Below are 322 nucleotides of genomic sequence, written 5' to 3'. Positions count from 1 at the left end.
GTAGTGCTAAAATTAGTGCTCGTTGCTTAAGAGTAAAGACAAAGGATTTCAGTGTAAAAATGTGCACTTATTCACGAAGTTCTGATGACAAGATCCAAGATTATTATTAAAATAGAAAAGGAACCAAGACAGCAAAAGCAATATTTTTCACTTCTGTTAGAGCCTTGTTGATTGATCTTTGGACACTGAGCACCTGATTTTGCATCTTCTGTGTTAGAAAAAATACTTGAAACTGCTAATAGAAGGTCAATAAAAAAGTTGCGACACTTACATTCATCTCTCTTAGATCAAATTTAGGAGATTTATTTAAATTATACTCTAA

The sequence above is a fragment of the Corvus kubaryi genome, unplaced genomic scaffold, assembly GCF_017639235.1.
Source record: "Corvus kubaryi isolate FWS band 111438036 unplaced genomic scaffold, C.kubaryi_AGA036_p1.0 72, whole genome shotgun sequence".
In the NCBI taxonomy this organism is placed as follows: domain Eukaryota; kingdom Metazoa; phylum Chordata; class Aves; order Passeriformes; family Corvidae; genus Corvus; species Corvus kubaryi.
The sequence above is the reverse complement of the archived record's forward strand: the minus strand, read 5'-3'. Positions refer to the sequence as shown.